Source organism: Ranitomeya imitator, chromosome 4, assembly GCF_032444005.1.
Source record: "Ranitomeya imitator isolate aRanImi1 chromosome 4, aRanImi1.pri, whole genome shotgun sequence".
Lineage (NCBI taxonomy): Eukaryota > Metazoa > Chordata > Amphibia > Anura > Dendrobatidae > Ranitomeya > Ranitomeya imitator.
The window spans coordinates 242036214-242060623 of NC_091285.1; the positions used below are offsets into that span (position 1 = coordinate 242036214).

Below are 24410 nucleotides of genomic sequence, written 5' to 3' on the forward strand. Positions count from 1 at the left end.
CCGGTACTGTGTAGTACGTACGTTGTTCATACGTTGTACGTTATCTGTGCTGATGTACTGGATCCCAAGGCAAAAGTTTTACCATAGACCACTATCTAGTTGTTGACTTCTCATTAGGTATAGCTCCATAGATCATGATTAATAGACCTATGTCACATAGATTCTCTCAAGCTAGAGAATCAGGCTGATTATGCTAATGTCACTTGGATCAAACTCTGCCAGAGTTTTAGCCAAGTGTCATGTGATTTGATCAGATTCTCCTACATGAAAGAATCGCATGACAGTTGACGAGAAGGCAGAGAAATTAATTTCTCCATCTTCTCCATTATCTCGCATTATCTCGGGTGACATACAAGTGCAGTCCGAGGTTTCACACACACCCATAGATTGATGATCAGATGCAGCAGCAAAAAAATGCAGCTCTGCACCTCCCCATAGTATAACATTGGGTTGAGCGCTATCTGATAAAACATTGGATAGCACTCGGTCATGTTATACGACTGTGTGAGCGAGCTCTTACAATGTGCAGTAGAGGTGATAGTCCATTGTGACTGCACACTTCTACTGCTGTTTTCCTGTTTATCCATTCTAATTATCTTGCTCTTTATGGACTAAATTCTAAGCGGAGTAAGCTACCCATCTTCTACTGACAATCAGAAAGATTCTTGTATCAACAGATTATTGTGAAGCCTCATTCAGCCATTTGTCACGGATAGAATGCATACCCATTTTAGTCTATTGGCAAGTTCACAAATCTTTTTTTAATACAACACATCAAATTCGCCCATTCGAACAAATGGGTCCATTTATAAATGGCTTGCACTGGGATGACATCTGGGTGGTATACGTGTGCTGTCCATTTTTGCTATGTAATGGGTAGGAAAAGCTTAGAAACATAAATGCCACATTGATGACTAAAAATTGGGTTCGGCACACTGATTATAAGCGCTCCCATTTTAGAGTTGTAAGTGAAATAAAAACTGATGTCTCAATAAGTTCTCTGGCTAGTTTAAGACATGGCAGATTTGTCAGAGATCTGCGCAGATTCTAGTCAAAGATAGGTTGCCATCCTGCTTCAAGTCACTAATCTAAAAACTATAAAATATTGAGGTTGGGAATACAATAAAATGTTGTAATTTAATTTTAAACCATGCAATAAATATTTTATATAACTAAAAAAATTAAAAGTGTCAAATGTTCTCTCAATGGCAAGTGCAGGTACGTTTTGACATTGAGTGAAGTCTCCCTCGTTGCTACTGTAATACACTGTGGATATTTGTATCTGCAACATATGTACCACCTGTTAGCCTATGTAACCATATTTACAGTATGTTGAGAGGAGAGCATATACAATGGAGCTGAAGTGCAGCACATCTCTGACGCTTGGGTGAATAAATCACAAACTTTTCTTGAACTTTGAAGTGATGATTTCCTCTCTGGTACCCCATAGATATTGGATGCTTCAGCCGCTCCCAATGAAATTGGCTGGTTAGATGAACATAACACTAATGTCTCTGAAAATCTTAATATCCAGATAACGATTAGAATTGGAAATAAATGTATTGTATTTATCCTATAATATCTCTATTCTCTACATATTTTCTTCTTAGCAGGGATCTTCTGTGTTCTCATTTGTGTGTATCCAATATTCTACAAAAAGCACTGAGCCATGTCAAACCAGTCACATTATCTAGATGAGTTTAATATAAATTAATATCTCTGACTAATTATTATAGCCCCGTGCAAATCTTTGCAACATATATTTTTAAACATCAGCTAAATGACATTAAATGCGCTACTCAAACATGCAAGTAATTATATAATTCTCCCGGTTATTAGGCCAGTGTATTTTCATAGTGGATATTTTATCTCATTTATCTAATGAACATTTTGGACTTCATGTATAAAAGAAAATTCTATTGAGAAGTGTCAATACTACCTAAACAACTATTAAATGTCAGCGGATGCTGAGAGGAAATGAAAGATGATAAGATAATTGTTTTAGTTTTTATGTAAACTCTAACCATGGCATCCAAAGCCATTCACAACTTCTATCCGCCATACATCTGTGATCTAATCTCCCAATACTTACCTGCAGCAACCTCCGATCCTCACAAGATCTCCTTCTCTACTCCCCTCTTATCTCCTCTTCCCACAATCGCATACAAGAATTCCCCCATGCCTCCCTCATACTCTGGAACTCTCTACTACAACACATCAGACTCTCGCCTACCATGGAAACCTTCAAAAAGAACCTGAAGACCCACCTCTTCCGACAAGCCTACAACCTGCAGTAACCACTGATCCACCAGACCACTGCACAACCAGCTCTACCCTCACCTACTGTATTCTCACTCATCCCTTGCAGATTGTGAGCCTTCGCAGGCAGGGTCCTCTCTCCTCCTGTACCAGTTATGACTTGTATTGTTTAAGATTACTGCACTTGTATTTTTTATGTATGCCCCTACTTACATGTAAAGCTCCATGGAATAAATGGTGCTATAATAATAAATAATAATAATACTGTATGAAATTCAATAAAAAAATGGGTTGTCTTTTCTTCTGTCTTCAGGAGCACAGCACTCCTCAGTCTCAAACCTTCCTGTTTGGTAGGATGTGGTGCGCTCTTGTGGCAACAATGTTGAGTCTCTGATATAACCTGTGCACTCTCCCTGGCTGTTAGATGCAGCTTTACCTTTGAAGTTTTTTTGAGAAGAGCAGAGCTTTATAGCATGATCCTTGCCTAGGTAAATAGTCACTCTGAGATGACAAAGGTGGCAGGTAACCTAGGCAATGAGCAATAGACTTTAACATTCTTGAGAATAAAGATAATTTTTAGTAAGAGGTAAATGGAAAAGCAGCGTTTTTTTGCAAGAGTTTTCAATTTTAAGAATTTAAAGTGATTTTCCAGGAATTTAACATTGATAGCCTAACCTTAGGACTGGTTATCAACAACTGTTTTGTGGGGTAGGAACACCTCGCACCCACCCTGATCAGCTGTTCCCTTTGTCAGCGACATCCGGAATTCGTTATGGAGCTGCACAGCTTTGTCAGTGGAATAGTGGGTGCAACAGGATGCTGTACACCGACCCCTTTTTCATTTGAATAGGGCGCAGTGTACATTAGTCGATCACGGCCATAATACTGTCAACGGAGATGTATTGTGCAGCTCCATAACTGAGCAGCTGATTGTCAGGGGTGCTGTTGTCACACCTCCATCAATCAGACGTTGATGACCATTCCTAAGGATTAACCATCAACATTAAAATCCTGGTCAATCCCTTTAAGAACTTAAGACAATTTGTTTAATATTTACCCCATTAGGAGGACTTTGATCAGTATCCTCATCTTTTACAATAAAACTGTTCAGCAAAAAAATGAGCAGTTTGTTGCTCATGTCCATGTATCACCTTTTCACGCCAAATACTAAAATAAATTAAAAACTAGAAAATGAATGTAGAACTCCAGCTTTGGGCAGCAAGGCCTCTGAGATTGGTTACATACATGAGAACGATTATCATTTTCCAGTGTGACCTCCCATAATATTCATGATAATAGGAAAAATATTCTCTATCACTGACTTAGAAGGGTATATTCACCTGTTGCAGAAACTTTGTTAGCTGCCTTATTCATCTAATTGGAGCATGAAAAAAATATCTTTTGCAACATAATGTTGCATATAATTATTTGCATACATGAAAAAGTTGTGGATTAACGCTGCAGTGTAATTGGTGTTTACGGGCAATAAATATTTGTTGATATATATAGATTTGCAATGGCGCTCAGTTATGGAGTATCTTATAGTGCTGCAGATTTAGACAACAAACACTTTATTGTCAGAGTAAAAAAATATATAATTAAAAATAAATCCGCGCAAAACAAATGTTTGAGAAAACAGAAACGTGCCCGGAAACGCGTAGGACTTTGGTCCATTTGGCGACCCGTACTCCCTGAATGTTCAGCATCTAACTATCCCGAGGCTTCACGTGACTGTGCACGTCACGGCAGGTCCTGCTCCGAGCATTGCGCACCGCGAGGAAGCATTGTATACAGCTAAAGGCCGGGATTCATCCTGCAACATAGGATCTTGAACAGCTTTCACTGCAGGCACCTTTGAGGAACGGACAGCGGCATCACGCAAGATACGAGCTCCAACAAAGGTAACAGACGGCATGCACAGCAGATTTCCGACCCGGCTAATCTGGTTGTAAAACATTGCGCTACCTCAACCATTGAAGCAATCACTACCGGCCGGGGCGGCTTCATATATTCTTCTCCATTTTTCTGCTGTTTATAAATTAGGCTTTTTAACAGTTTTTGAGAGATCTCTCTATAATATAAGGAGTATATAAGTGGCTATCTATATTGGCACTTTTAGAGACGCATTTGTTGCTATCTATCTACTAAATGTTTATGGGATTATTTATAGGTATTTGCTCTTATGTACTCATGCGGACTTGAATATTAATAGATGGATACCACCTGTACAGTTGTCATCTATTCTTACTAGCAGCTTATTTACATCTATTTAAACTTTCTTTTTAGAGCTATATTAATATACCCATTTAGGAGACTACTACTTTAGATCTACGGGCTAAGAGCAATAATTTTGTTAATTACTCTGCTACTTCCATAGACTATCCTTATTAAAATACATTTTCTGTTTTCTTAAACACTTGTTTTGCGCGGATTTATTTTTAATTAAATAAATATTTGTTTGTTATATAACTGATAAATTAGGCCCACTGTTTCTATACATGTAGGCTTATAAATTACCATAAAGCAGTTTTATCTACATGGAGACTTTTGAATAATGCTGTACATAAGTGAAGTTAGACAATAAACAGTAAGGGAGAATAAAACTAGAAAAAGGGATTGCATTGCCCATGGCATCCAATGAGAGTCTACATCTCATTTGTATAGACATTTTAGAAAGTGAAAGCACAGGACTTATAGGTTGCTTTGACAAGTTCTTCACTATTTATTCTTATAAGTTTTGGAAGAATATTAGTGCGCATCAGGAATGTATCTTTTCTTACATGACAAAAATAACTAGTATGGACAAGAAGGTGCCTCCTATGATATTACTCCAAAAAACATAAGTTACACTAGAAGATAATGAAAGGGATTTTTTCCTTTAATAAAACTGTGCTTTTTTTAAAACAGTATAAAAGCAGAATGTAGCTCAACTTTTTAAAATGCATATTATCCAAGTTCTTTCTTTCCAAATTGATCATGGTTCGGTGTGCAAAAGAAAATACATAGAAAATAGTGATGAGAATAATATATGAATACAATTCATTTAGAATTTTATGAAATTTGCTTAAAAAATATCTGCCACCATTTTATAGATTACAACTACACATTTTTTAATTCATTCTTCATGAGTTGCCCACCAGGGCTGTGGGGTACTCGGTACCGGGTCCTGCGGTTCACAGGGGGATATCACAGTGGTAACCCAGTCCATGGCCCTGGGTGTTAGGAGTCGAGTTCCCGCTGCTGCACAGGGGGAATCTCGAGCCGTGTCTGCTGCTGTCTCCCATTCTGCATCGGCCGCAGTGGAGCCTGCTCAGCAGAGACGTCAGTCCCAGCATCTCATTGAATCTGATACTGTGCAAAGGGTTACTGCTGCCTCTCCAGGCTCTGCTATTGTACCCTGCACTGGTCTGCGATGAGCAGGCTTTTCTGGGACTAAGTCCTGTTTTGCACACACTGAGCATGCCCAGGGTAAGATCTCTCAGTGGAGGTCTAGGGTCACATGCTCAGGTACTGCAGCAACTTCCATCGGTCCTCCAGGAAGGCCATGTACCTGATCAAGTTCTGCAGCAGCCTTCCATTGGTCCTTCTAGGAAGGTCCTGAAGTTGCTGCAGCTATAAAAGGTTTTCATGACCGCACGGCCATTCGCTAGTATCAAATATGTACAAGCTCAGTGCCAGTGTGGTCGCGTGTGTGGTCAGGGACCCGGCTGAAATAAGCCCCTAGAATGCTGGCACCTCCGGCAAGGAGTTTTTGTGTGTAGGCAGTCAGGGACCCGGCTGAAATAAGCCCCTAGAATGCTGGCACCTCCGGCGAGGAGTTTCTCATGAGTGAATTCAGGGATTGCTAATAGCCATTAGAATTCTGGTTCCACCGGAGAGGAGCAGCGTGTTTGGTTGGGACTGCATGACCACAGTCGGCTCTACTCAGTAGCTGTGTTCCCTGTGAGCTAAACAGGGCACATCGTTCTCTTTACTATGGGCTCTGTGAAGTTACAGAGTTTGTTTATACTAATTTACTTCACCGCTTTACTTAGCAGCAGGTTCTTTCCTGCATGGTGGATCCCGCGTTGCGAACGCACCTATCTCATCTAATAAATATATTCAGTGTGTTCCGCCAACTCTAACAGTGGGTGCCCATGTAAAAGGGAAATGTCTTTAAAGGGATAAAGTTTGTGTTCATGACGCCACCTGTGGTATTCGGTCAGGATCACCGACGCTGCTTTAAGGGGTCCGCTGGAATGATGCTATGTCAGCTAGATGGTATACCTTCCCACAGGTGAAGTATGTCCCCAGGGCTTCCCAGTGTGTAGATGGTGGATGGTGAGAGGCGCAGTGAATAACGAGGACACAAGGTTGCAGTCTCTTTACCTTTACTGAAGGCTTCAGAATCCACTGTTCAGGGCACCAGATCACAGGGCAGACAGAGTCCGGCCGGTTTGGAGGCAAGTTCAGAGTCCGCTTATCCAGGTAGAAATCAGTAGCCTTCCTCTAGCGCCGTGGTATTGTAGTACATTACTGCTAAGCTTCTCATAAGGTCCTCACAGATGTTGTAGATGTTGTGTCTCTCTCTCTGTCCCCCAGATGGCTAGGACAAACCCGTATGACCGGTGGCTTGAGGCATTTTACAGGGACTCTATCATGCCCCAGCCTCTAAGGGGTGCCACCCTGCCTCCTGGGTGTAGGGGCGGACAGGTAATGTGAAATTAGCTGTCCTGCTGGTCTCTGGAGCAAGGCATAAAGGATTGTTGCTCCCTCGGTGTTCCGGCTACCGGGATCCTGCGTCTCAGAAAGAGGCAGCCTGTGTAGGGCAGAATGCCTCCCGCTATCCACTCCTTTGCTACGACTTCTTCACCCTCTCTACAATACAGTTCTCCTTCAATGTCTCTTTCTAGAAGCTGCAGCTCTCAGGGCATGCACAGCTCCATGTCCTTCTTGCTCGATCTCTGACAGGATCCCACCCCTGCCAGGGACCAACTACCTGAGTGAAGCTCAGCCAGCAACTAACTAACTTCCTCCCCAGGCAACCAGTTTTACCTAAGTGTGAGGAGTGCCCTAATAAATAGGAGCAGAGCTCCCCCTGGTGGCCTGGAGTGTGAAATGTGTTGCATGTTTGTGATACCTGGATGCAGTTGTCCTTCTTTACCTCCAAACGTAACATCACTCCCCCTAAGGAGAATGATATTACTGCAACGACCAGGACCCTGGGGCGCTGCACTCATGCACTAGAAAGCAGCAAGTAAACAAGGTTTACTTGCTCGTCACAAACAATTGTACTGAGTTTTTTCAAATCTGGTGCAATCTATTTTGTGAAGGATGGAATATTTATTTTTTCAAAATACCAATGAAAATTCCCTATCATTTTTAAATTTAAGTACTTCACAAATCGTATGGGTTTCAAACATTCTTTTATTTACACATCTGTATTACTAGTCAAATTGCACATCCTTGTATGCAACACCAATACAGCACCTTGCTACAGAAACTAGCTGTTTGGATTTCTATTCATAATTTCTTTTTATCTCATATTTGGGAAGTGGATAAAATTTTCTTTAAAAAAATAGGATTTTTTTTAAAAGTAGACATTTAATCCAGTATGCCAACCATACACACCACAACTATACACCAGCTGTTTGCCACATTTTGCTTTATTTGCATGCTATTTATAACGATTATTGTTGTGTTCTTTTTTACAAGAGTTGAAAATTGGAGTTGAAAAAATTCTGAAAAGTTAATTATAGTGTTGCACAAAATGTATGGGAAAAGATAAATGGGCAATTACTGAGTGTAAGGCTATGTGCACACACTGCAGATTGTATGCATTTCTGCTGTTTTTTTTCACTGCAAAATAATGGCGAAAACGCATACACAACACAGCCCATTGTTAGGGCTGGTGGAACGCACCGGGTAAATATAGAGATAGTATAGGTGCGTTTGCAGCCCGGGGTCCACCGTGTAGGAGTGGAACCTGCTGCTAGTAAATGGCGGCACTATATGGCGGTACTACACCTGAATAGACACGGGTTCCATCACCCGGTCTGTATAGGAGCGAACTCTGTTGCTTTACAGAGTCACCAGGATTAAAGGTAATGCTGTGCTCTGTTAACCTCACAGAGAATCAAAGCTCACTAACGGAGCAGGTAGCATACAGTGGTCATACAGTCAGCAACAGCACACAAAACAACTCCTCTCCGGAGGTGCCGGAATTCTAGAGGCTATACGCCAGCCCTAAATTCACACAAACAAACTCCTCTCCTGAGGTGATGGAATTCTAGTGGCTATATGCCTACACTAAATTCACACAAACAAACTCCTCTCCGGTGGTGCCGGAATTCTAGTGGCTTACAGCCGACCCTGAGCACATGCTGACACAGACCACAAAGTAGCTAAGTTCATACACTCATGAACATAGGTTGATACTAGCACATGGCCATGGGGCCATGCAAAGCTTTTATAGAGAAAGCTCTCCAGGACCTTCCTAGTGGTCCAACAGGAACTGCTTCAGGACCTGAGCATGTGACCCCCGACTTCCAATGAGAGCTTGTCACTTGGGCCTGCTCAGTAGAGGAAAAGCACGAGCTAGTCCCGGGAGAGTCTGCTCGCCACTGAACAGTGCTGGTTACCATGGCTGAGCCTGGAAGATCAGCAGTAATCACATGCACAGTATCTGACTGAGCTAGACGCTGGGACCAATTTCTCTGCTGAGCAGGCTCCACTGTGGCTAAAGAAGAATGGGAGACTGCTGCGGAGGTGGCTTGAGATTCCCCCTGTGCAGCGGAAAGAACTCAACACCTAATACCCATTGAATTCAATGGGATTACGCAATGCTGTGCTAATGCTGCGTATTTTTCAGCGGCGGAATCGCATAGTGGAAAAATATGCAGCATGCTCATTCTTTGTGCAGAATCGTGGCGATTCTGCACACATAGGAATGCATTGATCCTCTTACTTCCTGCATGGGCTATGCCCACCATGCGGGAAGTAAGCGGATCATGTGCAGATGGTACCCAGGGTGGAGGAGAGGAGACTCTCCTCAGGCCCTGGGAACCATATACCTGAAAAAAAAGAATTAAAATAAAAAATTGTTATATTCTCACCTTTTGGCGGCCCCCACAGCCTTCCCACTCCTTGCAATGCTCCCGTTCCCAGTGATGCTTTGAGACAATGACCTGTGACAACGTAGCAGTCTCGCGTGATGCTACGTCATCTGTTGTCATTGTCGTAGGGCATCACTGGGATTGGGAGCATTGCGAGTAGCGGAAAGGCTGTGGGGGCCGCCGAAAGGTGAGAATATCACAATTTTTAATTTTTTTATTATCTCTAACATCATATCTTTTTACTATTGATGCTGCATAGGCAACATCAATAGTAAAAAGTTGGTAACACTTGTCAAACACTATGTATGCTACAGATCGCTTGGAAAACGCTAGCATTCTGCAAGCTAAGTACGCTTGCAAAACACTAGTGTTTAGCAGGAATACGCATGCCAATTTTGAACCATTTTTTTAATTAAAAAAGCAGCAAAAGTTTCTGTTGGCTATTACCGGGATAAAATCTATAGTTATAATGAGAACCCATTGGAATTACCAAGACTTTGGTTGTGCTAAAAGCGGTTGGATAAAGTCCTAGGAGCCCTCAAAGTATTACAATCATCTTTCAGGGCAATTCAATATTTTGCAGTACTTAAAAAAAAGCTTAAAAAAAAAATTTCAAACTTGGACAATCAATACCCCCTACTCATTCAGGGCGGTTACCTAAAATACATTAGACCTATTGCCTTGAGGAGCTTTCTAGCTGGGAATCACATTCACATCTACACCTCATTAAAATTTGAACACCTTGGACTAAGAAAGCCCGGGGCACCCTACCCCTTATGACTTCATCTTCCATTGGATGGTCTCCTATTGCTTTTTTAGTATTACTCTATTTATCCACTCCTTTTAAAATTGAGTCCCACTTCATTCACCTACTGTATATTGTTATGGACATGACTGGTATTACATTAACTCAGTATTTGTTAAATTAATTTTGCCATTATTTGTAATTTAATCTAAAATTATTTGTGCGTAATATGTTTTTTTTCTATTATGTATGTCACTTCTCTGCAAAAAAAAAATTATTAAAAAAAAGAAAAACCCTGGGGAATTTGAATTTCAAAGACTTCTATCATCTCTTATAGGAAAACATGTCTGGTTCTCAAATTACTTTTACCACTATTAGAATAAGAATGGATATGAGGGGTATATTACAGTATTGTACCCCATCATGATTATTTTTTCCACCATATTCTAATAAAGTCATGGCTACCTTTCAAATTAATTGGTGTGCTTCAAGCAACCTAATTTATAGCCCTTTGAGGTATCTGTTGGCAACACAGTTTTGGTGACCTTATTTTCTATTAAAAACGGTAAATCAAATCCTTTGTAATAAAGTCTCACTGAGCTTGTTATTGTGTGAGTTTGCAGCTGAATTTGTCTAAGGAAACAGAACAACAAAAGTGATACATTGTGTCAAAGGTAATGTACACCATTTACAAGACTCCTAATTTCACGGTGCATGACAACACTTGTACTGCAACATAATATGGGTTAAAATGTAGACCTGACAAAAACGGCAGTCAGGGACCCTGGGAAAATAAGGAATTATTCAAACGCTACTTTTGTAACCTCAGACAATCATGTTCCTTTTCAAACCATGCATTTGTGTAGTGGAACAAATCCAGAGTGCACGTTGTGTGCCAAGGTTCAAATATCAGCACAGAAAAGGCACCTTTGTGAACTCACGGATAAAAGATGGCATTAGACTGGTATTTTCTTGTCCGGGAGGGTTTCTCTGATTGCAGGCACTCTTCTGTCTAGATGAACATATATCTTTGTTTATACTATCTGATTCGAAACCTTTGCAGAATCTTAAGTTTGCAATGAGACACTTTGTGTTCACTTTAGGAAATGAAATCTAGTTTATGTTTAAAAGACCCAAACATGGTAAGTAATGGAGAAAAGCATTTCCAATTTTGATTTACACAAGAGAACCCATCATCTATAATTAGAGGTTGTCGGGTTTTCTATGGATGAATCATTGAACTGATTGTTGATCATGCATAATAAAGTTGAATTATTTAAAGTGGCCTTTTCTAAGCCAGACATGTTTATCTGTATTCATATTGTTTTATATAATTATGTATATTCACTACTGGTAGGCACAAAATCTAATTGAGTATGTGATGGCTTAAAGGGACTCTGTCACCTGAATTTGGAGGGAACAATTTTCAGCCATAGAGGCGGGGTTTTCGGGTGTTTAATTCACCCTTTCCTTACCCGCTGGCTGCATGCTGGCTGCAATATTGGATTGAAGTTCATTCTCTGTCCTCCGTAGTACATGCCTGCACAAGGCAATCTTACCTTGCGCAGGCGTGTACTATGGAGGACAGAGAATGAACTTCAATCCAATATTGCAGCCAGCATGCAGCCAGCGGGTAAGGAAAGGGTGAATCAAACACCCGAAAACCCCGCCTCTATGGCTGAAAATTGTTCCCTCAAAATTCAGGTGACAGAGTCCCTTTAAAAGGTTGTTCTCATCATCAATCTTCAGGAATGCACCATTCCCAAATCTACCAGCTTTCTACTTGCCAGGTGTGTGTGCACTCCTGATTGATTGATTGATTGATTAATTGATGGGACCAGCAAAATGTTTGTGTAGCTTGTCCAAACTGTCTGGTCTCTCATGCATCATGCAGAGGTAGGCTTGCCTCTGTTGCATCAGTGGTGTGAAGGCTTGTGAGATCCAGAGATTCAGCCAGCTTCAAAATAGCGCTTACAAGGTTTATTGGAGAGAGCGTGCTCCTCGGGTCGGTAACTAGATACCACTGATAGATTACAACCGTGGCTAGTAATAAAAACAAATAAGAAACAATTTAAAAATCCATCTACTGTTGAGAACAAGAGGATTTTTAAAAGCAAGTACATTATAAAGTTCTTGCTTTTTTATAAACTTTTTGCAATTTAAACCATTTGTAAAGTTGAGAAAACCCCTTTTAAACAAAATGACCAATACCTTGAGATGTCAGCTTTACCTCATATTTTTTTACAATAAGCTCCTTACTCTAATCCTGTTTTTCTTCAAAAACACTAATTACACAAGAATATGAACCATAATCACTAAATAAAATAATACCATATGCTGTTGGTTGTGGTTTGACATTACAGCAATACAAAGAACCTGTCACAAGAAATAGTTTGGAGTACTAAGCTACAAAGATATTTTTAGGTTGTACATACAAATTTGTTAGGTGTCGAGTTCCCGCCTCTGCATCGGGGGAATCTCGAACCATCTCTGCTGCGATCTCCCATTCTTCTTTAGCCTCAGTGGAGCCTGCTCAGTGGAGACGTCGGTCCCAGCATCTGACTCAGGCTGATACTGGGCGACTGGTTACTACTGTTCTTCCAGGCTCTGCCTTTGTAGCCAGTGCTGATCAGCAGCGAGCAGATCTTTCTGGCACTAAGGCCTGCTTATCCCATACTGGGCATGCCCACGGGACGACATCCCATTGGAGGTCGGGGGTCACATGCGCAGGTCCTGAAGCGGTTCCTGTTGGACCACTAGGAAGGTCCTTGAGTGCTAAGACTTTAAAAAATTTTTAGGACCTTGAGTCACCCATGAAACGGCGCTCCAACTGCTGGCATTGACTCAGGGCTCGTCCTTGGTCAGCCATTTTGCTTTCCACTTCCACACCCTAGCATCTGAGCTGGTCGGATAAAGCCCTTATCCCTATATTTTGGAAGGGGCTGGCTGACCACGTCAGGGACGCTCTGGCCTCTAGGGAGATCCTGCCACACTGGAGGAGTTAATAGCCGTGTCCGCATTGACCTCCATTTTCACGAGCGGAGGTAAGAGCGGGTCCAGTGTAGGCAGAGGTTTCAGCTGGCTCCCACCTTTGCTAAACCTTTGGAATCTCTGGTCCAGGTCTCTGAGTCAAATGAGGCCATGGAAGTATCACGAGCAGGATCTAAGTCCCGGACTGCTTGTGCACTCAAGGTCTGTCATATTTGCCAGCAGTCAGGACATCTTGCCACCAGATGTTCCCAGCGGTTGAGGAAACATCAGCGTCTAGTGGTAGTAGGTGGAGGTACAGTAGACACGGCGATGTTTGCCTCCAAATTGTATTTAAGGGGACAATTACAAAAGGCTCATTCACTCACTCGGTAGAGCTCTGTGTGGTTTCTGGGGCCGAGGACAATTTTATGTCTTCTGCCTTTGCCCAATGTCACGCAATACCCCTGGTATTGCTAGCTCAACCAGTAACCGTATGAGTGGTGAATGGGTCGACACTGCCCTCACAGATAACACACCAGACCATCCCTTTCACTCTGTCTATGTTGCCATCTCATCAGGTAATTATACTGTATCTCTGCTTGTCATTCCTGAGGGAATTGATGAGGTCATGTTAGGGATACCTTGTCTATGGTACCACTCTCCTCATATTGAGTGGTCCGCATGCAGAATTTTGGGATGGGGTAAATCTTGTGGGGGTAGATGTCAGAGGGAAAGTGTTCAGGTTGCTACTACTGAGGTACCCGTAGACCATTCCTCTCTCCCCAAGCAATATTGCCCTTACGCGGACAAGTCCTGCAAAAGGGCTGCGGAAACTCTAGTCTATCTGTATGATATTCTCATCTACTCTCCAGATATTGACTCCCACCGGATCCTGCCAAACTACAGGCTGTGATGGACCGGGAAGAACCCCATTCTCTTAAAGCGGTGCAGCACTTTATGGGGTTCATTAACTGTTATTGCCAGTTCATCCCTCATTTCTCAACTTTGGTAGCTCCCTTGTTAGCCCTCACCAAGAAGGGAGCAAATCCCAAATTGTGGTCTGAGGAGGTCTCCAAGGCCTTCACTTCAATTAAATCTTATTTTGCTAGCACTCCCATCCTACATCGCCCAGATGTAGATAAGCCATTTATAATGAAGGTGGATGCCTCATCCGTTGGTGCTGGAGCAGTCCTCTTCCAAAAGGATGCTCAAGGTCGGAAGCATCCTTGCTTCTTTTTTTCCAAGACCTTCTCACCAGCTGAGAGGAATTATTCCATTGGGGACAGGGAGTTGCTAGTGATGAAGTTGGCCTTCTCAAAGAGGAGACATCTTTTGGGGGGGGCTCACTTTCCCTTCCAAGAATTCACAGACCACAAGCATTTGGTCTATTTACAGACAGCCCAGAGGTTAAATTCTCGCCAGGCCAGATGGTCCTTGTTCTTCTCCCGGTTCCATTTCACCCTCCATTTTAATTCCGGGGACAAGAACATTTGTGCCGACGCTCTCTTTCACTCCATTGTAACATCTGAGGAGGAGGAAGAGGAGCCTCGGCTTATTTTCCCTTCTGAGAGCATGAGTCTAGGGCCCTAATTTCGCTAGAGTCTGTGCCTCCGGGCAAGACTTTTGTACCATCAAGTTTGTGTCTGGAGGTTTTCTCTTAGGCTCACTCGTCCAGGGTGGGTGGATATTTTGGGACCAAAAGGACATCAGAGCTACTGGCGAGGACATACTGGTGGACACATATGGCCTATGAGGTCGCAGACTGTATTTGAGTGTGTGTTTACTGCGCCAAGAACAATTCTCCTTGTCAACGGGCAGCTGGGTTGCTTCACCCATGCCAGTGGCGGACAGGCCCTGGGTGATGGTCAGGATGGATTTTGTGGAGGGCTTACCCAAGTCTCGTAGCTACACCATTATTTGGGTGATCACCAACCTTTATTCCAAAATGTTGCACTTGGTGCCTCTTCCATGGCTACCTTCTGCACGGGCTCTGGCCGTGTTGTTTATCAAACATATCTTTTGCCTGCATGGTATGCCGGACAAAATTGTCAGTGAACGGGGTCCCCAGTTTGCGTCTTGATTCTGGAGAGAGCTTTGTCGTCTACTCAGCATTGAGTTGAATCTCTCCTCAGCATATCATCCCGAGATGAATGGGTTGGTAGAGAGGGCCAACCAGACCCTGGTCACATATCTACAACATTTTGTTTCTGCCAAGCAGGATGACTGGACATCCTTGCTACCATGGGTGGAGTTTGCGCTTAACAATGCCGTAGCCAACTCCTCTGGTCAGACTCCTTTCCTCCTTAATTACGGCCAGCATCCACGGGTTCCTGTGCCTATGCCCATGTCTTCTGCCAACTCCAGGGTGGCAGACTGGGCTGTGGAGACATGGGATATTTGGGACTGCACTCAGGATGCCATCCAGGCCTCCAAGTAGAGAATGAGGTCCTCCGCTGATGCACATTGGCACCCTGCTCTGACCTTTGCTCCTGGTGACATAGTGTGGCTCTTCACCCGTAACATCAGGCTGCGAGTTGAGTTCACAAAGTTTGCACCTCGCTACTTGGGTGCCTTCAAGGTCCTTGAACAGGTTAACCCTGTAGTCTACCATCTGGCCTTTCCGCCATGCCTAGGTATCCCTGAAACCTTTCATGTGTCCCTCTTAAAGCCCGTATACATGTCCCGGTTTTCTGAGTCATCTGCCGGGACATCGGGTTCTTCTATGGATGATTACGAGGTGAATGCTATTTTGGGGTGCAAGGTGGTACGTGGCAAAAAATTTTATTTGGTGGACTGGAAGTGTTATGGCTCAGAGGACAGGTCCTGGGAGCCTGCTGAGCAAATTCGAGGTCCGCAGCTCATTGCTGCCTTTGAGCGTAGCGAGGTCCTAGGAGGGGGGTAATGTTAGGTGTTGAGTTGCCGCCTCTGCACAGGGTGAATTTAGAACCATCTCCGCTGTGGTCACCCATTCTTCTCCAGCTGCAGTGGAGCCTTGGGTCTCAGCATCTGACTCAGGCTGATACTGGGCGACTGGTTACTGCTGTTCTTCCAGGCTCTGCCTTTGTAGCCAGCACTGATCAGCAGCAAGCAGATCTTTTTGGGACTAAGTCCTGCTTTTCCCATACTGGGCATGCCCACGGGACGACTTCCCATTGGAGGTCAGGGGTCACATGCGCAGGTCCTGAAGTGGTTCCTGTTGGACCTCTAGGAAGGTCCTTGAGTGCTAAGACTGTGAAAGGTTTGCATGGCCGCATGGCCATGCACTAGTATCAAACCTATATTATGAGCTCAGCGCCAGTGTGGTCATGGTTGTATGTGGTCAGGGTTTGGCTGAAATAAGCCCCTAGAATACCGGCACCTCCAGTGAGGAGTTTTGGTGTGTATCGATTCAGGGCCTGGTTGAAATAAGCCCCTAGAATACCGGCACCTTTGGTGAGGAGTTGTTCGTGTGCTATGCTGACTGCATGACCACTGTTTGCTTTTGCTCAGCCAGGTAGCTGTGATCCTCTGTGAGGTTAATAGGGCACAGCATTTCTTATCTATGTGATTCTGTGAAGTAACAGAGGTTTCTTATACCGCCATATAGCGCTGCCAATTCTAGCAGCAGGTTACTCTCCTGCACGTTGGACCCTGGGTTGAGAGCGCACATATTACTACTTATATATTTAATCGGTGCATTCCACCAACCCTAACACAATTTATATAATTGCAAAGATGCAGACTTGATGTTAGAAAAGCTTCCAAGTCACAGAGGTATCAGTATTATTGCATGATCTTTCAGCCATGGAATACATTCCAGTTAACTTAAAGAAAATCAGTTGTTGCTATGTAATCTAAGGACAGCATGATGAAGGGCTTAAAACACAGAATTCAGTGATGTGTAACTTTATAAGCTGTGCGCTGTTGTTTACTCATAGCGAAGGTTTTATCAGGAGTAGTGTTGAGCATTCCGATACCGCAAGTATCAGGTATCGGCCGATATTTGCGGTATCGGAATTCCGATACAGAGTTCCGATATTTTTGTGATATCGGGAATCGGTATCGGGATTAAGATTCATGTGTAAAATAAAGAATAAAAATAAAAAATATTGATATACTTACCCTCGGACGCGCCTGGTTGTCACCGCTGCAACAGCCATGCTTCCGTTCCTAAGAATGAGCGCATTAAGGACTTTCGATGACGTCGCGGCTTGTGATTGGTCGCTGAACGGTCATGTGATCGCTCACGCGACCAATCACAAGCCGCGACGTCATTGCAGGTCCTTAACGCGCTCATTCTTAGAAAGGGAAGCATGGCGGTTGCAGCTGTGACAACCAGGGCGCGTCCGAGGGTAAGTATATCAATATTTTTGTTTTTTATTCTTTATTTTACACATGAATATGGATCCCAGGGCCTGAAGGAGAGTTTCCTCTCCTTCAGACCCTGGGAACCATAGAAAATACCTTCCGATATTTGTGTCCCATTGACTTGTATTGGTATCGGATATCGGTATCGGCGATATCCGATATTTTACGGATATCGGCCGATACCATCCGATACCGATACTTTCAAATATCGGAAGGTATCGCTCAACACGAATCAGGAGGTGATTATCACTGCTGGGATTAGGTTTCAGATGCCTGCTAAACCGATTATGCCTGCTCCTCTAATAAGTGTGTCACTGTCAACAGAAAATGTACCAGAGAGCTGTGGTGTGGGCGAGATTAGCTTTCTGAGCTCTGATGCATGACACATCTAAAAACATTGACTGTATCATAACTGCTGCACCCAGTAAACTAAATGATACATTGCTGGAATCAGGGTCTTTCTTTTCCTACAATATGCTGCTTTCACATGAGGCAGCAACAAACTGGTGACAGATTGCCTTTAACTCATTGGCAAGCTTCTTATTGTAAAGAAAATACTTCTTCATTCAGGATGAAAAAAGCAAGTCTGAATAAGGCCATATTTGGTAATTTGCAAAGTGGAATAAAGTAGCGTTCAGTGTGCATTTCTTCTCCCATGTGAGGTTTTTTAAAACAGTAATGCTTTACTGAATAGATAAAATGTCAACGCGTTTTTGGATCGTACTGATCCTTTCATCAACACCATTTATCATGATACTGGCATTTCAAAGCACACATGAAAGTATGTTTGTTGATTGAATAGTTCAGTCTTTTTATTTTATGATTTATACATTTCATTTCTGTGATATTGTCCTCATTATAAAAGTCTTAATCATTCCATTCAGTTTTTTCTTTCTGATATGAGCAGGAAAACTGGTGGAACTATGAACTGTCATTATGAAAAATATGACAATTTCCTCCTACATTCGATATGTGTTGATTAATAAAATCATAGAAATAAGAATAGGATATAAGAATAAGCACAAAGAGAAAAATAACACAGTTGAAGTAGATGAACCTGGGTCAATTCTAGAAATATCTCTGAATACATTATTAAACGTGCTCTTTTTGAGGTTTAGCTTAACATTTACTGTGAACTGAATTTAAAATAATAAACTAATTTTCTACTATTACTATGTCAGATATTTTCTCTCAGGTCTATGAAAATACAACTGGAAAGCCACATATAATTGGGAAAATGTTTTTTATTATCCAAATTAGAGGCTACAGATGATTATTAACTAAAGGTTGCAGAAATGGATGACAATAGTATGATAAATTCTTTATGTTTCTATTTAAAACATGACTCTTTTACTAAAAGGACCTCAAAGTTTTCTTATTGTATGCAAGGTACATAGATCTGATTTGTCTTCATAAGTGTAATAACACATTTTGCTGTGCAATTTCATAAATGTACATTTCTAATTTTATTTTAAAAAGGATGTCCGCTACATTTTCATTGATTATCTATCCTTATGATAGGTCATCAATGTCTGATCAGTTAGGGTCTGACACCCAGCACCCCTGCAGATCAAGCACATCTGCCTCCTATTCAAATCAATAGGAGGCGAATGTGTACTTCCCTGCCACAGACACTAACAGAAGACAAGCTGCTCCACAATTGGACATTTCTGGCTGGCAGCCGCTGACACCGAGAACAGCTGATCGTCAGGGTTGATGGGTGTCGGACCACGACCGATCAGACATTGATGACCTATCCTATGGACAGGCCACCATTAAAATGTAGTGGACAATCGCTTTATGTGCCTTTTTTCAATGTATATTTTTTTAAAAGAATATGTCCTTACAATATCTGAAACTTGCAATGTTATATGATCTAGGGCTCAGATTTTTCTTAGTAAATAATTTAGGTACAAATTATCCTTCCTTTGTAAGCTCTAAGCAAACAATGACGAACTAGGAAGAAATGTTTTGTTTAGAAAAGTGAGAAGAATATGTGTCGGGCTAAGAAGCCAAAGAGATATCAAAACATTTCAAAAGATAAATGGATTTAACTAGAAATTGAAACAAGCAAAGATAGGACTTGAGTAATGAGGACTGTTTCCAGTGGTGCCACTGGTTTAGAGCAGAGGTCCCCAACTCCAGGCCTCGAGGGCCGCCAACAGTGCAGGTTTTCAGGATTTCCTTAGTATTGCACAGGGGTTGGAATCATCACCTGTGCAGATGATCACATTCCCACCGATGCAATATTAAAGAAATCCTGAAAACCTGCACTGTTGGCGGCCCTCGAGGCCTGGAGTTGGGGACCCCTGGTTTAGAGCAATGTGAAGCTGGAGACAAAGAGGAGGCCTTATAACAGTTAAAAGGGACTCTGTCACCTGAATTTGGAGGGAACAATTTTCAGCCATAGGGGCGGGGTTTTCGGGTGTTTGATTCACCCTTTCCTTTCCTGCTGGCTGCATGCTGGCTGCAATATTGGATTGAAGTTCATTCTCTGTCCTCCGTAGTACACACCTGCGCAAGGCAATCTTACCTTGCGCAGGCGTGTACTACGGAGGACAGAGAATGAACTTCAATCCAATATTGCAGCCAGCATGCAGCCAGCGGGTAAGGAAAGGGTGAATCAAACACCCCAAAACCCCGCCTCCATGGCTGAAGATTGTTCCCTCCAAATTCAGGTGACAGAGTCCCTTTAAAACCATCAATAGGACTTTTTTTGCAAGCGGAAACATTATTATAAATTGAAGATTTTATTAGTGGTTCAAGAAACGGAAGAGATATTATTACCGATGAGAGGCAAAGAGGAGGAAAAATGAGTAGTGGGAGGCATAGACAAAGAATTAATAAAGGTGGGAGGCACAGTGGCAGCATTATTACTGGTGGGAGACGCAAAGGCAAGGAGGCAGCATTATTACTGTTGGTATGTACAGAAATGTGTTTTAATTGCTCTGTCACATTCCTGTCTTAGTTTACTCTCCCATGAGCAGGCCATGACTCCTGCTATTGTCCACATGTACAGCACACAAGATATGGTCATTACTCTGTGTTAATGCACACTGCTGTCTCTTTCCTCCTCCTCTTTCTCCTCTCTGACCGTATACACACAGTGATAACAGAGAGATGTGGTTTCAGAAGTGCTGGCTTCTCATTGGTCAATTCATTTTGGGAAGTTAGGATAAAGAAGTGTCCTCACGTGTAGTATCGGCACACTACGGACTTCAGTACTACTCACACTTTAAACATGCCCCAGAGATGGTGTTAAAAGGAAATAAGAACACATCAAGAACTGAACTCCTAAACTAGATAGAAGTAAAAAAAAAAACATTCTAATTGGGATTAGAAAGTTTAAAGAAAGAAGTAAGTTGTAATTACTAATTTACTCAACATAATGGAAGCCAAAGTTGACTAACACCAAATAGTATTGATAAAATAAAAGTTACCTTTTGTACGATGTTACAGAGACACAAAGAAAGGAAAGCAGAGACAAGCTAATAGACTCATAGATTTTATTTTGTATATTATTCATACAGAACTGTTAAAATATTCAATAGAAAAGAAATGTAGTCATTAGCTGCTGTGCGGACCTAAATAAAATTTTGCTGAATACTATACTAATTTAATGTGATATATTTAGATATCAGCATGTACCATATTTCACCATACCACAAAAACTTTATACAATGTGTCCAACACATCTGCAAACAAATAAGGGGACTTCTGATTGGCCTAGTATTATTTAGGAAGAACTATAACATACCTAGAAGTGAAGGTAAGAGTGGAGGCTACCAGAGATAACCACTTTTCGTGACCTACAACAATCAATATACTGTAGCCCAAAGCCTCACTCTTGCACAGAAATCAACATCTGCTGTAACCCAACATATATGCTGCCTGTTTCTATATATATATAAATATATATCACATTTAATACTAGAAATATATATTTTAGCCTATAATTTAATGCTCCAACTTTCATCATATAAGAAAAGATAAATTTGAGCATTGAACGCTGGGTTGTTTTTCGGATCTCTTTTGCAACACTGTCTATTAGGTCCATGGCCGTTACATTTTCCATGCTCATGGCCCCCATTTTAGATGATGACTTTTCACAATGTATTTCATGGCTTCCATCCCTACATGAGACATTATTACTATCACATAGGAATAAAAAGCCATAAAACACCACAGTGAATTTATCTCGATCGGATGCAATACTTATTTTCTTCACATGATTTCACATCTATTTCAAAACTAACCAATAATTTCATGCTACATTACGAAACATTTTAGACTATATTTCAGTGACAAGTTGCACACTGAAACTATTACATCAAAAAATTAACAAAGCTGCAACTGTCAAAGGAATTTTTTTGTGAAAACACAAATGATACAGTAAAACGGCTTTATCCACTAAATGTAACACAACACCGGGGACAGCTAAACTGACAAGACAACAGCTAACATGCACCAAGAAATGTGGTAGATCTTGGAAGAAACCAATGATTTTGTTAAAGCCAACAAACACCAGCCCAAGTAACACATAAAACTTTACAAGACGTCTGGATCAATCTACGCAAATGATAATAGAGACCCCTCTCAACACAGAGATCTAAAGCAAATAAACTTGCCTCTCTCTAACTGTTATGAGACATGCATTCTTTGTATCTGAGACCCAAGCGGACAATTTGGTAACAGTTACACTTCATAACACAAACTACAAAGCATCCAACATTATGATATTGGTTCAACAAAACATGCTTAGTGTATCTTTCATTCTACACAAAACAAAAGACCACTGGTATCATTACACAGAAAGATGGAGAAACTGATGGTCTGACAGTAGACATTAAGTACATGCAGAGAAAGAACACTAGTTGTTTATTAAAACATCTAGTATTGTTTAATCTAAATTATAATGTATTACATACTTAACATAGATCAAGGCTCGAGACCCAATTACCTCTTTTACTATCCTTACTTACCTGCTTGATCCTGGTCTACCACATAGTGGAATTTTTGAGTCGCATAAAGAAGAACAAGGTAGTGGTCAATTATGATTATACAATTAAATTCATTTATCCATAATTTAGATATATGGTTACATAGTAACGTAGGTACATAAGTTGAATAAAAACCCAGGTCCATCAAGTTCAACCTTTCTCCATCAATTGTACATTTTATCACTAATCTAGCTATGACCCGCAATTAGTGTTGAGCGATACCGTCCGATACTTGAAAGTATCGGTATCGGATAGTATCGGCCGATACCCGAAAAATATCGGATATCGCCGATACCGATATCCGATACCAATACAAGTCAATGGGACATCAAGTATCGGAAGGTATTCTCATGGTTCCCAGGGTCTGAAGGAGAGGAAACTCTCCTTCAGGCCCTGGGATCCATAGGGATGTGTAAAATAAAGAATTAAAATAAAAAATATTGATATATTTACCTCTCCGGCAGCCCCTGAACTCAGCGCGGGTAACCGGCAGGCTTCTTTGTTCAAAATCAGCGCTTTTAGGACCTGAGAAACACGTCCCGGCTTCTGATTGGTCGCGGGCCGCCCATGTGACCGGCACGCGACCAATCACAAGCCGCGACGTCACCGCAAGCTATTAGCGCGCTCTTTTTTGAAAAATGAGCGCGTTAATGACTTTCAAAGACGTAGCGGCTTGTGATTGGTCTCGGCCACGCGACCAATCACAAGCCGCGACGTCACCGCAAGCTATTAACGCGCTCATTTTTAAAAATGAGCGCGTTAATGGCTTTCAAATACGTAGCGGCTTGTGATTGGTCGCGTAGCCGCGACCAATCACAAGCCGCGACGCCACCGCAAGCTATTAACGCGCTCATTTTTAAAAATGAGCGCGTTAATGGCTTTCAAATACGTAGCGGCTTGTGATTGGTCGCGTAGCCGCGACCAATCACAAGCCGCGACGCCACCGCAAGCTATGAACGCGCTCATTTTTTAAAATGAGCGCGTTAATGGCTTTCAAAGACGTAGCGGCTTGTGATTGGTCGCGTAGCCGCGACCAATCACAAGCCGCGACGCCACCGCAAGCTATTAACGCGCTCTTTTTCAAAAAAGAGCGCACTAATAGCTTGCGGTGACGTCGCGGCTTGTGATTGGTCGCGTGCCGGTCACATGGGCGGCCCGCGACCAATCAGAAGCCGGGACGTGTTTCTCAGGTCCTAAAAGCGCTGATTTTGAACAAAGAAGCCTGCCGGTTACCCGCGCTGAGTTCAGGGGCCGCCGGAGAGGTAAATATATCAATATTTTTTATTTTAATTCTTTATTTTACACATCTCTATGTATCCGATACCGATACCCGATACCACAAAAGTATCGGATCTCGGTATCGGAATTCCGATACCGCAAGTATTGGCCGATACCCGATACTTGCGGTATCGGAATGCTCAACACTACCCGCAATGTGTAAAATGTTATGTACCCTCTTAAATTCCAGACTATAAATAATGTTTTCTAAAGGTCAATTTTCAAAGGAAATGAAGATTATCAGGTCACTTAATTTATTCACATTGTAATTGGCCAAACTCTTATTGAACCCACAGGTATAATTCTCAACCCACCCATGCAATCGGGTGTGACCAAGTATGCAAGCGATCCCAATATTGAGAAGACAGCCGACCACTGTTGAGCACTGGTGACGGCTCATCAACCTAAAGAACAAAAGGGTGTGCTGAAATCTAACTTTCCCTTTCCCTTCCAAATATCAGTTGTTTGGGGAAAGTCGGGAAACCTCTACACATACTAAAACGTTGTTCAGTCCAGCTGACTTTTGCTGGGGAGTCTGACATTAATGTGAATGTTCACCATATCACATGCAAGTTTGTGATATCACTACTGTTTAAAAATTCAGAGTAGGAACTCTCTATGAAGTACAGAAAAAGTATACATTTTACTAATGCTAAGATTTGGAAACAAGATAGTGATTTTAGTTACTGCTTATCAATAAATATTTTTTTAAATAAA

At 42.0% G+C, this 24410-nt stretch overlaps 1 protein-coding gene across 1 annotated transcript in view; it reads right to left on the bottom strand.

Annotated features, from left to right (window-relative positions):
• Positions 1–24410, bottom strand: part of LOC138674484 (dynein axonemal heavy chain 3-like) — a 3367401-nt gene that overhangs the window by 2651061 nt on the left and 691930 nt on the right. The window lies entirely within an intron of this gene.